At 38.0% G+C, this 16,521-nt stretch overlaps 1 long non-coding RNA gene across 1 annotated transcript; it reads right to left on the reverse strand.

Moving 5' to 3' along the window:
- Positions 1-2,681: 2,681 nt before the first annotated feature.
- On the reverse strand, positions 2,682-3,198 carry LOC122976712. The gene is made up of 2 exons (XR_006401023.1): positions 3,012-3,198; positions 2,682-2,929 (listed from the first exon to the last, which is right to left on the reverse strand). It is a non-coding gene; the product is annotated as an uncharacterized LOC122976712 (long non-coding RNA).
- Between the last annotated feature and the right edge of the window lie 13,323 nt (positions 3,199-16,521).

Raw genomic sequence — 16,521 nt, forward strand, 5'->3', positions numbered from 1 at the left:
GTCTAAGACGAAGGTCACCTCATTGTTAACTTGTTCCTTCTCTGGGGATATCCTGGGGAGGAGATAAGGAGAAAGACAAGAAAAAGAGAATTACATAGACTATAGAGCATTAATAATCCAAACAACTCAAAACATATCCAATTCAAGACAACTAAAGCTTCAAACAATAACACATATTTGAATCAACCTCACTCTTATGCAATGTCAAAAATGAAAGTTTGCCCATTATTTATTACTGGATTCATACATCTCGATGTTCATGGGTTTCTCTTTTTAAACATTCAACTTAAGAGCAGGTCATATTGTGTTATATGTATAAATTAAGTATAAATTTACTTTTTTTCCAGATCTAAAGCTGCAGTAGATAAATGTGAGAAACTGGCAAACATACAGTTGTATAATTTGATATAATATCTATTTTAGATCAGTATTTCAAAAGAGTGCTGGCTACTAGTTGTCTGTTGACTGTGTGTGTGTGTGTGCCCATGTTAGAGAGATATAAATTTTGCAACAGTGTGCTTGTTTGAGCCTTGTTGCTGGAATGCTGTTCATGTACCATATATATGAGAGATATGTGAGATGATGGTGATGAAATCAATGGTAATGTGCCTCTCGTCTGCCTTTGTTGTATATTTCATAGAAGATCTAAGCCAGTTCTTTTGAGTGCATGGGTGTGTCCTTGAGATAGAATTTAAATGTCTTCCTATTTTTGGCAAGAGCCATTTTACACAGAAAAATGCACATAAAGATGCTAGAAAATGTGAGACTTAATGCATTCTATTAAGCTGAATACCGTTTTGTGTGAACATGCAATACCTGAACTGTATGTTTCACCACAAACTATTTTATGTGACATCAGCATCAAACAGACACACTTGCATATTTAATAATTAATCATCAGGAAAGAAAATAAGTAATTATGTACTGACTTTGTAATGTTGCACTATTTTGGCAGCTTGTAAGTGAAAGATATGATATGCACTGGCAACCAGAAATTAAAGCTGCTTCCTCATGTGGTTGTCATGTTTGTTTGTGTAGAGGAGATGAGATGCATCTTGTGTATTGGGTTATAATTGTACTTCTGTGTCCATCAGAGAAAATATTTTTATTACTTATGTACTAACTTTTCTGATTGCTTTTTCTGTTGCATTTACACTGTCTATACTCTCACTGTGCTCAGTTATCATGATGATTGCCCTGTTATTGAGGTCACATGAAAAGAGGCAACCAGCTTCTCCCAGTTAGGATTCCTTCAGTGTTCATCGTTCAGGAGGTTTATACTGGGGGCTAAATTATCAGCAGTGGTCTTCTCCTCTCCAACACAAACAGACTCAGTGATTAAAACTTGTGAAAACACTGAATAAAGCAGTTTTACATTAAAAATCAGTGTTTCTCTGACACTGTTTGGCGGACACAGGATCGAAGGAGGGGCTGCGTGCCGAGCTGCTGCTAATATTCGCTCATCTCGTTTCTCTTGCAATTTAAGATATAAAACATTCAGGAGATTTTTATCAGGAGCTGAATTATCTGCAGATGTCTCCTCTCCAAAATAAATGTACAGGGGGATTAAAATCGGTAAAAACACCGAATAAAGCAGTTTCCTGGTAAAAAATCAATGTTTCTCAGAGGCTGTTTGGCACAGGACGTCCAAGAGGGGCTGCGAGCTGAGCTGCTGGCAATGTTTGCTCAGCTTGTTTCTCGGATAACTTAAGATCCAATGACTAAAATCATTCATCCAGTTAAAAGATATACTTAAAAACGACCAAGATCTAAAAAAGTTTACTGTCAAAGTGTGGCTTAAAACTGAAAAAAATAAGTCAATGTATCATCATGTATGCGTATACACTTTGGTAGATGCCATTGTGATGGACAACCACAATGCCGATGCACACGCACAAGATGATTATCGCTACTCTTTGGTAGAGGGGGTATGACACCACTGACAGAAGACCAAATTAAACGGACCGTTACCTTGACTAAAATCATGGATTTCTCTGGGTTTGAAAATTTTTGGAAACATTTGGAATAATTTAAGTACACGACTCAACAAAACATATAACATAGGTTTAGTCGTTTTTAGACATTTTAATGCAGGATAATTACATATTATAGCTTGAAAACAACAGTCAGGTGACCATATGAACATTGAAACATGTTTTTTTGCTGTAATCATTCCTCCTGTTCATACTGACCATTAGAAGAGCCCTCCATAATGCACTTTACAATGTAAGTGATGGGGGATAAAATCCACAGTCCTCCTCCTGTGCAAAAATGTATTTAAAAGTTTATCTGAAGCTAATATGAAGCTTCAGAGAACCATCCAAATGAGTCAAACTAAGTAGATATCTTTCAGTGTTACAGTCTTTTTATTGCCAAAGATTTTTACTATACTTCCACCACAGCTCAACACGGAAACACTGTCCAAGGAAACACAAAGAGGGAATTTGAAGCTAAAAAGACTAAATGTGGCAGATATCCACTTGATATGACTAACTCAGACTGCTGAAGCCTCATAAGCTTTAGATAAACTTTTAAATGCATTTTAAATGACTGTGTGGACACACTGTGGATTATGGTCCCCATGACTTGCATTGAAAGCACATTGAAGGGGATCTTTTAATAGCCAGTTTGAACGGGTGTTATAATTACTCAATTTAGGACCCAAAATGCAGACACAGGAGTGGTTTAGGAAAGGGTTTATTGCAAACAGTTGGTTGATTTCACCAGAGTCCAGTGTAGGAGAGGGGCAAAGAGTGGCAGATGGAGCAAGTGGAGTGGAGCAGGTGAGGGGTTCTGTGTCGTAGGCAGGTTGGAGAATGGGGTTCTCAGCAGAGCTGGGCAGGCGATGAGTTGAGGATCCAAAACCAGAGGTAGATGACAAAGATGAAGCTGTTCGTGGCAGGCAATGGTGGCAGACTGGAGTGTTAACCTGGTGCACAGAGAGACTCAGAATTAGCAAATGCAAACTAGTATGAAGCTCAACAAACTACAACTTGGCCTGACATTGATACCGTGTGGTAGACTGAACAATCTGGCAGAGTCTTGATGGATGAGCCGAGGTTTTATGCTGCAGTGGCATGTTAAGTTGATTAGATGATCAGCTGCAGGTGCACTGGTTGAAGAGTGGGAGAGGGAAACCAGGATGCCATGCCCAGCATACACACAAACACAGAGAGAGACAAACTGGGGACAAAACCACACACACAAGGGAGAACTAAGAACTAAAACTGCTAGAGAGGCAGAACCAAGACCTAGTCTTCAATCTTACTTTGTAAACTAGTCAGAAGGGACATTGATGAATTGTTTGAAATAGTACAAAAAGGTACAACAGCTCTAAAAAGGACAACATAGGGAACAATGAGTGAAATGAAAGATATAGTCGTAAAGCCAGTGGATAAATATGGGAGGCTTGTTCTGATAGATAAAAAGTTCTATGATAATGAGATACATTCTCAACTTACCAATAAAGGTTTTTACATTAAACCCAATGGTGATCCTACAAATGAATTCAAAAAAGAGACTGATTCCTTTCTGTCTGACTCCTTAACTAAATTATATCTCCCAATCTGAAATGAGATTTTTAAACAAAGATTTTCATGTATGCCCTCCCCAATGTTTATAAGACCTTAGAAAAAACATTAGGAAGTCCAATAGTTGCCTCCAACAACAGTCTGCTAGCATCTTTGTCAATATAGTTGGACAGATGCTTACACTCTCTTGAAGTACAACTTCCAGCCTATCTAAAGGATGCCAGTGACTTCAGTAACTGTCTATCTGATATCAATATTCAAACAGTCAAGTCAAAAGTCTGGAAACCTCAGCCAATGCATTTCCATCACTGTAGGGTACAGGAGAAATACAATTTACTGAGCTTTGACAATTTTAGATTATTCTCAAATTTGTGCTTTGTTTATAAAATTTTAAATGGTTTGGCCCCTCCTCCACTATGTGACTTTGTGTACACTTGCTCAGTAAGTTCTATTAGATCCTCCATAATATCCTCTATACAAGATTGTACCATACCATTTCGTCACACTGCATTTGGACAGTCAGCTTTCTCTGTGAAAGCCACAACTTAGTGGAATGCCCTACCTGATGATATGAAAAACTATAGTTCTATCAATACATTCAAGGCCAAATTAAAAAATCAACTAAAGACCAATCAGCTGTGTGACCACTGAGTCTAGTTTACATTATTAATTTTTAATTGACATTGTGGGTGTATGTGATGTGCTGTTGTGTGTAGCTTTGTATTTTGTATGGTGTGTTCTGTGTGGGTTTTTTTTGTTTGTTTGTTTTATTTTTTGTTTTGTACTGTTTGTTGTTGTGTTGATTGTGGGGGACTACGGATGCAAATTAGCTTCGAGCTAACTCCAGTGCAGTGCATCTTTAATGTTTAAAACTGCACACTGTCCCAATCAATAAATCAAATCAATAAATCTTGTCACTATGGATGTGGTCTTGTTGTAGAAAAATATTCCTCATTCCACCAACTGATTTTTTGGTATTGTTTGGTCTTGACTAAAATTTTCTTTCAGTTTGATAAGCAGTTCTTCTTCACAGGGTTTGGATGGGTTCTATTTTTGGTCCTGATTTTGCTAACCTGTACATGGGTTACTTAGAACACAACTTTGTTTTACACAATAACCAATTTTTGTAGTTTTCTCCTGTGGAAGCCTCACTGGATATTCTCTCTGAATTCATCACATATCATCAGGTTTAATGTGGTACACAGCACCTATGAAGTTTCCATTTTGGAGGTTTATATTCAGGGTGATCAGATTTCAAAAACTCTTTATACGAAACCCACAGACAAGGACAGTATTCTCCATGTGTCCAGTTTTCATTGTACCTCTATTTTGAATTAGAAGCTCAAAATATGTACAGCAACTTCCAGGAGAGAGCCTATCCTACCGATTGGCTTGATTCAGTCTTTGATATAGTCTGCAAAAATTGTGGTAGGCAGCTGATTAAGTATAGATCCACCAAGAGTTATTCATGTGTGTGTCACCACTTAATCTCCTTTGAGTAAGGACAATACATAAATAGCTGAAAAGCACTGGAATGTTTTCTCTGTTGATTCTATTTATAAAATACAGTTATTTGACCTTCTTTTTTCTCTAATTACAGAGCTAGAAATGTAAAGACTATCCTGTTGGTGCAGATTCTTCTAGTCCCCCTGTTACTACTGTAAGAACTTGCAATGGAATAACCTGCTTCTTTCCTTGTCACAATTATGGCATGTGAGAATTGCAAGAAATTTTGTACATTTACAAGCCACACTACAAACCTACAGCATCAAACAGTGTCTGCTTCACATCTGTCAGTGTGATTTACCTTGCCAAATACAATGGCGAAACAAACACATCGGTCAAAACATGTCTTGGAACACAAGAGTGCCATTAGCAGAAATTATATGAAGGCATCTTTTGCAAGACACTTAAAGGAAACTGGTCATACAAGATTTCAAGATTTAGTTTATTGTCATTTTCTTGTGTATTTGCATCCACAAAAAAAAAACAAAATGCTGTTTCTCCCAGCCCACAGCATTGCAACAACAACAGAAAGGATAAATATATACTGTATATCTAAAAATTCCCTTTAAAAAATGATAAAAACATATAAATCAAGAGAGAAAAAAAAACAAACAAAAAAAGAACGAGCAGTCAGCAAAACAGTGCATTAAAGTGCATTTACAGAGAAAAATACGTCTCAGTTTGATGTAGACAGCTCTTGCATGTCAACGACTGACCAGCACTGATGGGGAAGTTATATAATCCATTTTGCTATCCAGAGAACATTAGGTAACATGATTTTTGGCACTGCCAGTTTGTATGGGTTAACAGTTAGCCTAGCTTGCACTCCTCCACTCTTGCCCTGCTTCCATGTCCTGTCGCACTGCTTTCGATGTTTTCTCTCCGGCACAGCTCCAGGCAAGGCCTTGGTCTCCTTTGGGTCCACCAGGTGTAGCAGACTAAGCACGCTCAGCTGATTTAGCGCTCCAAGCCAGTATTTCTCATAGCAAAAGCCTTTGTTATGAATGTCCAAAAGAAACTGACGATCATAGACATATTTCACTCCTTGCACTCCACATGATGACACAGATGTAGATGTAGACATGGACAAAGACACTGCATAGTTGGAACTAGGAGAGGCCACTGCAGACATCGTTTGCCTCACCATCACACCAGTTCATGGATAGAGAGAGAGAATACCGCCAACAAGGACTCCTTAATTTCTCTTCTTGTCTTCACAAAATAACTCTTCTGTTAGCTTCCTCAGTGCAATTTCTCCTTTGGAATGTTGGTAACAGTGACAGGTAGCAGTTAGCAGTTGACAGCTAGCTAGCTGTTTTGATTTAAAAAATATATCCAAAGATGATATTTCCTGTTCTGTTCTTGCAGTCTCAGCACTGTCATTCTGTGCTATCCAACAGATTACAAAACCATGAAGAGGTTATGTTGTTGTGATTTGGTGATATATAAATAAAAATTGATTGATTGATTGATTGATTGATTGATTGATTGATTGATTGATTGACTTCAAGAGTACTCCACCAAATTTAGCATTGCACACCTATTACATTGTTGGATTCATGATGGATAGTTTTTGAAGAAAGGATCAAAATTGATGCAGCAGAATAACAGATAATCTTTGCTATTCCACACATTCTTCTTTCTTGTCAAAACCTTTTCCGCTTTTAGAACACAATGGACCTAATCTTGCCCAATAGTATAATATATATATATAATTAATATTGTCTTCTGGTACAATATGACAGAAGGTCATCACAATTAGTATGCAAGTTTAATTAATTACAGATTCATTTACAAATTCTAAAGGTTTGCTTGTTTGTGTGTGGCTGTATAATGATGTGGGTACACAGGGGCTTGTGCACATGTGGTTGTTAATTACTATTCTAACCATCTTATCTGACTCCTTTTATACATCGGAAGCCAACATCTCTTATCTCTGTGTTCCACACATTGTCAGACCATTAACCTGCAGCTCAACAGTGTCTTTTTCTTATTAAAAGATAGGTTCACAATTTTTCAAGTCTGTCTTCTGACAATAGTCAGTGTGTCTGTTTATGGTCTTCACCTTTTTTGTTACTACTTTTGTTGAAGCACATCGCAGAAAATTTTCTAAATGTCCACAATTACTGAAAGTCACAGGGAAAAACTGTGTCCTTTTGCCAACCTAATATTATGAGAGTATGATTATTTCATCATGCTTGTCACATGAATTGTGTTAAGAATGATTATTGCTGTTCTGTAGGTGCAGGCTATAAGATTTAAAGCTACAGTATTTCTATAGGCAATCCTCTGAATATATCACTGTCAAAGAGCAGTGTGCCTTCCAGAAGCAGGATACACATACATGATTCAAACACTGCAGATATATTACATACATGTTTAAACACAGCCTTGCTGCACTCATCTGATGCAGTGGTATGGTTATACTAATGTCAGGGGGGCTGTGTTCGTGTGTGATACTTGTGTGCATGCATATAATTTATGGTTATGTGCTGGTCAGCTACTTAACTGTGTGTGTAGATGTGTGTGTGATGTACTATTTTTGCACTGATGTTGCTGAAACAGAATATTGAGATTTGAGTCCACAAGTGTTGGTTAGTGGTTGTGGTACAATTTTGCACAATGAATCTTTTTCACAGCCCTGATGTTCCTTCCTTAGGCTTTCTTTAAAAATGCTTTTGAGCCAATCAACATGACTGTGTATCACTAATTAATACATTTTAAAAATTATTAAAGCAACAAGATTGTGCAACTTTGGCAGATGAATGTCCTCTCTCAATACCTACTAGTTTATTCATGTTACATATTGATCACATGCTTCACAAAATATTGTTTTGTCAATTTTTTAATTTTACATTTACACATTTCCACCCTCTATAGTTCTCCTTTCTGCATCAGCAGCATAATTTGTTGCTGTTATAGTGAAATGTTTTAAAATGCTTCTAATTATTTATTATATTGGTATTACTCTTCATACAGTAAGAGAAGAACACAAATGTCGGTGGTCAGTGTGTGGTTCTTAAAACATAAAAATGTCACATATCAACAAATTACATGACAATACACCATTGATAGAACCTTTTTGTATTCCAGTGATGTGCTTTGATTTTGTATCTAACAATTTGTACTTAGCTTAATATGACTTCTTAGCACGTCATTGGCCTAATTTTTATCTAGTCTCTTATTTACTTCACCTATTTTAGATGCAGGAGCTTGTAGCTGCTTTGGACAACCTTAGATGAAAAGTATCTGCTTTAATAAACTTTTTCATACACTTTCTGCTCATCTAAAATCCGTAATGCTGGGTTTAGTATTACTAATAAACTAACTAATAAATATTACCTTTAAAATAGGACATGACTCTTTCCCTGGGCAGGACATATTTCTCTGAAAACATGCTTTTTAGGGAGTGCCCTAATCCCAATCAACCTATGTTTTTGTTTTCTTGATAAGGACCTCCAGTCAGCATATGACAGACTGTTGTGTGTCAAGAGAGAGAAAGAAGTGGCATGTTGTTATAGTCTGTACAGTTGGGCTTGCAACTTGCAGTTTAGGCCCCTGATGGCACCCCTCCCAACAGTCAAGGCTGGTTTGTTTTTTCCAAAAGTCACCTATTTGGTTAAAAAGATGGCAGCTCACACAACACTCATATGGGTCAATTTGGAAAGCGATGACCAATGACTTGTTTGGTTGTGTAGGGTGTAAAACTTGTGGGATTGTAAATCTTTTCTTGAGTGCAGAGTTGGATTTTTTTGTGCACTTTAATGTATTCCTTAAAAGTTTTAGCAATAAAGTAAGGCACATTTTGACTTATATATTTATGTAAGATCATCTGATAACCATAGTGTCCAAACTTTTTTACTGGTACTGTATGTGTGCCAACACGTTATTTTTTTATTATTTTAGATGAGAAAGTGAAAAGGAATTAAAACAGCAGTGTGTTGACCTTGTGTCCTACTCTGTCTATTTTAGCAATTCCTCATAAAAAAAGTGGGTAAAACACATCTTAACTATCCTCACATAACAGTATACTACAAGATGCATCCTTTTTACCCTGTTTGTTCCTTTTTTCTTGGTCTGGACCAAATTAATCGGACTAGTGCCAAAGTGAATATGATAGCCATCATCAGCCAACTTGAAATTACCTGTCTCAAGCAAATTCATCCATACTGCATACAAGATTATTTGAATAGTCAGTAGAATGACTGGATAGTCATCAATATACTGAAAAACGTCATGCAAAAATTATGTTGGAAGGTTGAAAATGATGATGTTCTGCTTTAATGTTTTAAAAATGAAGCTCCCCTATTCCCCTCTGCACTCCATCTTCTGCTTTCTTGGTTCTGCAGTTTGTTTCTTCCTGCACTTAATACATCCATTGAATGTTATCAGAGCCGGCCACTCTCTCTCTGTTAAATGAACATTATTAAATAACAGACATTAAATAACAGAATAACTGTGTTGACTCAGCGTCTTGTTGAAAGAACAATACACTGTATATTTAAACCACGGCTTAAATTGATTTCACACATTGGTTAGAGTGCATGCATTAATTTTCAATACACTGCTTTGAAGTAGGGCCGGCAAAAAATGCACACAAAAATATGTTTGATTGCCATTCTGTATTAACATATTGGAAAGGTTTGAGCATTTAATTTCAGCCTAGACTGCTTTATAATGTTTTTGGTCTTTAATGATAAATAACAACTATTTTTACCTAAGAGTATTTTTGTGGAGGTGCAATGAAGAGTGCAAGCAGCGCTCCAACAGTTTGGTATTTTACTGATCTTGAAATTTGCTTTGTGTGTCTGTGTGGTATTTTGGTGCCCAGCGCAGAGTGCACGGTGCATAGGGGGGAGGAGGTGCAGACAGGTGCGAGGTTCATTCAAATGAAGCAGCACAAAGACAGTTGGTTTGGTTCTGGACTTTGTGAATAGACATCCCAGAGCCAGGTCTATTCCTGGTATGAAGTCACTTCTGTTGATTATCTTGTGTTGGTCTACAGAGATGCCTACATTTTTTTTGGCCTATTCTTTTCTATTGGCCTGTGTCCACGTCACAATAAGGCTTTTGCACACCAAGTCTGTATTTTTAATGTGTGTTTTTTTAATCCATCATCCGATAAAAATCGTTACATAAAGAAACCTTGCACACAGGGTCCAATGCATTTTATTATTCTATTTGTTGCAAAAATTCACAACATGAGATAAAATGGAGTCATCAAGCAGTGCAGATGACTTTGTGGTTCTCTCGCTTCTTGACAGTAGGAAAAGAAGAAAATATTGGATCCATCCAATCCTGAGATTGGATTTCCAGGTCTATTTCAGGAGGTCAGGGGTCCAGTTTGATATGCTGCTAGCAATACTGGAACCACACATTAAAAAGAAGAACACCAATTTCCAAGGTGTTGCTGGAGTGTCCCATACAATATTTTTACTGATCTCAAACAATCTAGCCGCTTTAACTCCATGTAATGTTAATGGTAGGATCTCTGCGAAGTTGCCAGGTTTGTGGGTTTTATACAAAAAAGTGCACTATTATGAGTGAAAGAGCAGGATATGGGGGATACTCAACCTGATGATCTGGCAACCCTCAATTTCAAGCTGTACGCATTGTTGACTAGCAGCAGCCTGGCAGCAGCAGTGGCAGTGCAGTCTGTTAAGTGGAGAATCTGAAGTGGTTAGTATTCATAGTTTAAATGGTGCATGCACAGTGTGGGCGTTTGGAAACGCCCACACTGTGCATGCACCTAAGACCTACCACACTGCGCTTGTCATTGCACTTGTGCAGTTATAACAGGGCCCTTAATGTACTACTTCTGGTATCTAGTCGAGCTGGTGAAGTTGTACAGTAAGTGGTGTAATGGCTGGCCATTCTTGCCTGCTCCACAGATCCAGGGGTTAGATGGTTAATTGGAGAGGACATAATTGGAGAGGACATAAGAAAAAAATAATGTTCTAATACACAAATCTGTTTTCAGTATTTGGACTTTTTCTCTAATCTTTGATTTTTGGTGAAATATTGGGTCATTTAAACATTCAATAAAATGAAACCTTGTGAAAAGTTTAGGGGGGAAAATCACTATTTGGTGGAGTTGTTAACAACTAGACATCTGAAATGTGACCCCGACTACACACTGCTTTTTGTAAGATGTCAAAAGCCAAAAAAGTTAGACATCATTGGTTTGCTGTATAGTATAATTTATTATTTCCATAGTGAATCCACAAACACCATACATATAAGGCAAAACAAAAATATATGCACAATTAAAGCTGCAAGCAGCGATGATCGGGCCCTTGCACCCTAGCGCACGTTGGGATGCAGCGCAGTCAAAGGGCTTTTATTGCAGGCATGCAGATGTGTTCAGGACTGAGCTCTTATCGAACATGGCACAAAGGAGTTAAATATCATTTCCAGTGTCCACTATGTGGTGCTAGAGAACACCCATCAAATAAACATCATGTTGCTGTATATCAACTGTAGACCACACCTTGAAAATTCCATGTGAATCACATGATGTTTGTTATATAAGGCTGACTTCCTGTTGTCAGTAGGTGGCGCTATGACTATGACTCAATATTGACATGTAGATGTGTTCAGGACAGGGTTCTTATCAAGCATGAGAAATTTGGTGCAGGCTGGACAATTCACATTCATGCTACAGTAACTTCCTGCTTCATGGCGAAACGTCAAAGTTTGCCACTTCGCCACAGCAAGGGTGTTCAGCAAAAACTCAAGAGAAACTAGTGTAGATGACACACACTGATTTTGAGGTCGTCATGATGAATTCTGTAGGAAGAGTTCGTTAAAATACAAGGCATGCAAAATCGCCATAATTGACCACTAAATTCAAAACTGTTCGGTTTAAGCGATGGGTCCAAGAGCCTTTTTTGTGTGTCCTGGAGTGATACATGTGTGTACCGATTTTTATACAAGTAGGTTTAACATGGCGCAAGGGCTGTTTCGTTGAAATATTGTTGCGGGCGCTGTTGAGCCATTCTGCCACACCCATGCCCACCACCTATACAGTATTATAGACTTTAAGAGCTGTCATGTATGTGCAAAGTTTTGTGAGTTTTCAAGCATGTCTAGCCCCTTAAAAACAGCTTCGTATTTTGTAGCGAACAATGTGTTGCCATTGCAACGGCTTTTGATGAAAACTCAAAATCTTCAGGAGTTATCATCATCAAGATCTTACACCAAATTTTATGTGTTCAATTTAATTATATTTATATAGTGCCAAATCACAACAAAAAACATCTCAGGGCACTTTGTCTTATTTATTTATTGGGACCATGTACAGTGTGAAACATAAATGTTACCATTTGATGTACTGCACCAGAGTTAGCTTATAGCTAATTTTCATCTGCAGTCCCTTTGGCAGGTCACATTTAAAACATATAACAAAACAGTAACGAACAGTACAAAGCAAAAAACACACAGGACACATAATACAAAATACAAAGCTGCACACAATAGCACATCACATACACCCACAATGTCAACTAGAAATTCAGCAGACTTTTTCAGCAGACTTTTTAATTTGGTTTTAATTACTTCATCATCACAAAGCCTGCAGCATTTCAACAATTGCGCACTCAAAGTTCTGCCATTTGTCCCCCCTTCATTAGATTTGAACAAATGTTGATGTGTACATTCAGGCGATATGACATGATGTCTCCAGTGAGTTTAATCAGGATTGCTCAAAGGCATCTTGAGTTATGAGCAAATATGTGATAGGCAATGCCCACTTGCATCAATCAACATGGCACTTCAGATTTTGGTTAATACTTGTCCCCAGAGCATGCACACCAATTTTGGTGAAATTCTGTCCACTGGGTTTTCAGATATACATTTGTGGCATCCCCCTATGGGTCAGGCTCAAAATGCTTTGGTAGACCTATTCCCCAATTACGGACTGTTGGTATGTACCACTTCTAAGCCCTTTGGGGTTTGAACCCTGATCTAGTACAAAGTGTAATTAAGTAGTAGAGCCAAAAGGATACAACATCATACTACAAAACAAAGGAAAGAATAAAAACAATTTAAAAAGTCAATCACCTCTACAGCAGATACTTACATTTTCTATTACTTACAACTACCACACTCTACTTACAAGTGTTTTCCCCGTCTCATTTAAGCAAGCTCGAGTCACCCTGCTGCTCAAAATACCTACACTTAACCCAGCCCAGTTGGAAAACTACAGACTGGTTTCACTCCTGCCCTTCCTATCAAAAATACTTTAGCGCACAGTCTTTGTCCAAATCTCTGAATTCCTTTCTGAGAAAAACAACCCGAATCAGTCTGGCTTTAAGCGGGGGCACTCTACCGAGATTGCACTCCTATCAGTAGAGCTGCTTGTCAGTCCTCAGCCCTTTTGCTGCTAGATCTGTCAGCTGCCTTTGACACAGTTAACCACCAAATACTCCTCTCCACACTCACTTTGCTTGTTATCTCAGCATCCGCCCTCCGCTGGTTCATGCCCTACCTCTCAGCAAGATATTTTAGAGTATCTTGGAGGGGAGAAGCATGGCTTATCCACAGGGTTACCTCAAGGGTCTGTACTTGGTCCTCCTCTTTTCTCAATATACACCACCTCACTTGGCGTAGTCATCTGCTCCCATGGTTTCCCATACCATTGCTATGCTGATGATAGCCAGCTCTTCCTGTCATTCCCACCGAAAGACCACAGAGTCTCGGCTTGGATCTTGTCATGCCTTGCCAATATATCGGCATGCATTCAATAACGCCTCCTTTAACTCAGCCTCTCCAAGACTGAGCTCCTTGTCATCCTAGCCCATCCCTCTCTACAACAAAAACATCAGTGTCCAGCTCGAATCAACCCAACTCATGCCCACAAAGTATGCCGAAACTTGGGTGTCATGATTGATGACCAACTAACCTTTAAGGTTCACATGGTCTCAATTGCTTGGTTGTGCCCTGTACAGCATCAAGAAGATCAGACCCTACCTGTCTGAGTATGCAGCACAACTCCTGGTACAAGCTCTTGTAATATCACTGCAACTCCTTCCTGGCAGGCCTCCCCACTTGTACGTTGAAACTTCTACAGATGATCCAGAGCACAGAGGCACGGCTGGTCTTCAATCTATATCCAATGGAAGATTTAATTAATTTCCAGGGTGACACCATTACAAAAAGATTTAATTACAGGACAGGACCAAAAACAGTGTATATAGGAGGCAGTGTGTAACTTACATTTTATGCACAATGGAGAGACCTGGGTATTAAATTTGCTTAATATTGAAGATGTAATGTAGCCTATGAAAAATATTAAACTGTGTTTCACATAGCCGATTACAGATAAATACAGAATTAATTGAGTTTATGGCTTTATTCCAATCATCCGCTTTCAAATCAATTCCCAAGGCCCTTTTCCATGCTGATTTGGTCTTTTCACTAATTTTGTGGTAAGGGAGGACAGCATTTTATAAGAGTCAGAAAGAAAATGGTTACTCTTCCTTGTTTTAACAGGAATTTCTCCATACTGTGTAGGAGGCATATTGCTTAAATCCAGAAATTTGGCCATTGTAAGACTGTCAATTTGAAGAAAGACAAAAAAGTGAGATAAAGGTATTCCATATGTAGTCTGAATCTGATGAAATGACATTAAACTATTTTCTTGTAATAAAATTAATAATGCTGATCCCTTTATTTTACCACTGATTAAACATGGTGCCACAGTTTTTCATGCCAAGAATGTATATAACTACTTATTATTGGGTTTTGAGTAATATCTACAGGCCCTTTAGTGATTTCCTTTGTGAGGAGACTTAGCAAAATAAAAGGAATTAGGCACCAGCTATCACAATTATTGTTTTTTTCCAGGTACGCATTAAGCCACTGTGTAACAATTCCGGCATGATTTGCCCAGTTATAAAACTGAATATTTCGTAATGCAAGTCCACCAGAATTTCCAGGTAATAGCAGTAGTGTAAATTTCAATCTGTCCTTTCTCCTTCTCCATATGGTAAATGGACTGTACTTGTATAGCGCCTTTCTAGTCTTCCAACCACTCAAAGCGCTTTTTACACTACGAATCACATTCACCCATTCACACACATTCATATGCTGAATGGGTACAGGGGCTACCATGCAAGGTCCCAACCTGCCCATCAGAGGAAGCTAAGCATTCACACACATTCATACACTGATGGCACAGCCATCAGGAGCAATTTTGGGGTTAAGTATCTTGCCCAAGGACACATCGGCATGTGGACTGGAGGAGCCGGGAATCGAACCGCCGATCTTCCGATTAGTGGACGACCCGCTCTACCTCCTGAGCCACAGCCGCCTGAGATATGAATCTCAGTGTAATTCTATCAAATAAAATCTATATATTTACTATTTTCTTATCCATATAAAGTGGTATCATTTGTTTTGGATAAAGAATACATGGTAATATATTCATTTTAATTAAGCTTATCCCACCCATCCAAGAAACAGGAAGATTAATCCAGTGTTCCAAGTCTACCTTTACAACAAACAGTCTGTGGAGGGAAGCACAGTCAAGTGGCGGAGGAGAAGGCAACGAATCGGCCTCTCATAATCAGCAGAAATGGCTGATACCAATATTTCATTTTAGAGCTTTTATCAGCCGATACCGATGACGTGCCGATAATATTGTGCATCCCTAGTTTCATCTTCAACAATGTGTTGCATTTTAAAAGCTTGTTACATTATCTATTGTGTCAAATCTTCATCTGGAAAGTAACTAAAGCTATCAAATAAATGTAGTAGAGTAGAAAGTACAATATTTCCCTCTGAAATGTAGTGGAGTGGAAGTATAAAGTAGCATCAAAATTGCACTCAAGTACAGTACTTGAGTAAATGTACTTAATTGCTTTCCACCAGTGTTGTGAAAGGTCCATTCAGAACATGCTGAACCAACAAGGGCCACTTCTACTACAACACACAGATTAAATAAATTAGGCAAAAATATTCTTTATCCATGAAAACCTTGTGCAAATGCTGTGCAGCTGCTAGTTTAGAGAGTAGGGACTTATCCTCTCAAGTCAGACACATATTTTATAAGTCAATGGTTTTGAACTACAGTCCTCAGCAGTGGCGGAAAGTAACTAAGTACATTTACTCAAGTACTGTGCTTCAGTACAATTTTGAGGTACTTGTACTTAACTTGAGTATTTCCATTGGATACTACTTTATACTTGCTACACCACATTTCAGAGGGAAATATTGTACTTTCTACTACACTACATTTATTTGACAGCTTTAGTTACTTTTCAGATGAAGGTTCGACACAATGAATAATATAACAAATGAAACCAGTGGTTTCCAACCTTTTTGGCTTTTGACATCTCACAACTCTCTGAGTTGTTAACAGCTCCACCAAATAGTGATTTTTCCCTCTAAACTTCTCACATGCTTTAATTTCAATAAATGTTCAAATGATCCAATATTTCAGCAAAAATCAAATTAGAGAAAAAGTCCAAAAACTGAAAACAGA

The sequence above is a fragment of the Thunnus albacares genome, chromosome 24 (genome assembly GCF_914725855.1).
Source record: "Thunnus albacares chromosome 24, fThuAlb1.1, whole genome shotgun sequence".
NCBI lineage: Eukaryota > Metazoa > Chordata > Actinopteri > Scombriformes > Scombridae > Thunnus > Thunnus albacares.